Source organism: Arachis ipaensis, chromosome B08, assembly GCF_000816755.2.
Source record: "Arachis ipaensis cultivar K30076 chromosome B08, Araip1.1, whole genome shotgun sequence".
NCBI lineage: Eukaryota > Viridiplantae > Streptophyta > Magnoliopsida > Fabales > Fabaceae > Arachis > Arachis ipaensis.
Genome location: NC_029792.2, coordinates 2,333,664 through 2,334,493, shown reverse-complemented (window position 1 = coordinate 2,334,493; position 830 = coordinate 2,333,664).

Here is an 830-nt window from a genome sequence, read left to right as displayed (position 1 = left end):
AGGCGGTGGTTAGAGCTACGGAGGAAGCCATCGGAATCGGGTTGACAGATCAGCACCATGTGAAGTAGTGCGGTCTGTGTGGAGGGAAATTTGTAATGTTTGGGTGATGGAGATAATGTGGGCCGTTGGATGTGGATACACGATTTGGATTTGAGGCTTTGTTTGCAGGTGGGGAATTGGTGGCTACTGTGAATTTGAACTTTGCAAGTTCCTTGAAGCGAAGCTCGAGAGTTGTCCATATGGCACTGACACGTGGCTCCTTATGACTGGATCTTTGTTCAATGAGGTGGACTGGATGAAACATACGTGGTTAGTTTTGGCTTTTGGAGAGAACATAGAGATAGACTAACCAGTAACCAGAACCAACAGATGAGCTAATTTTATAACACAATTCACTAATGATCATAATCTTTCAACCACTTGCTATTTGTTTTCTTCCTGGTGCTTTTACTGCTGCCCAAAATAAGTAGACCAGCTGCCAACTGTCGAAATAAGTAGATCAGCTGCCACTTGTCCATAGTTTGTTACAACCCTTTTTTTCAACCCTACCTGACTTTTGTTTATGTACTCCTTGCTTTTATTTATGTACTCCTTGCTTGCTATATTCGTATCACATGTATATATAAGCAAAAGAAAGAAATGAGTGGACCATATTAAAAACAAAAAAAAAAAAATTGTCAATAATAAAAGAACAATGAAGTATACACATCTATAATATAATTAAATATCTTTATTTAAAATATTTGTCTAAAAAGTAAAAAGAAATATATTAATTTAAAATAAATCCTAGTAACATTTAAAATTATTACGAAAATATAAAACTATTTTAC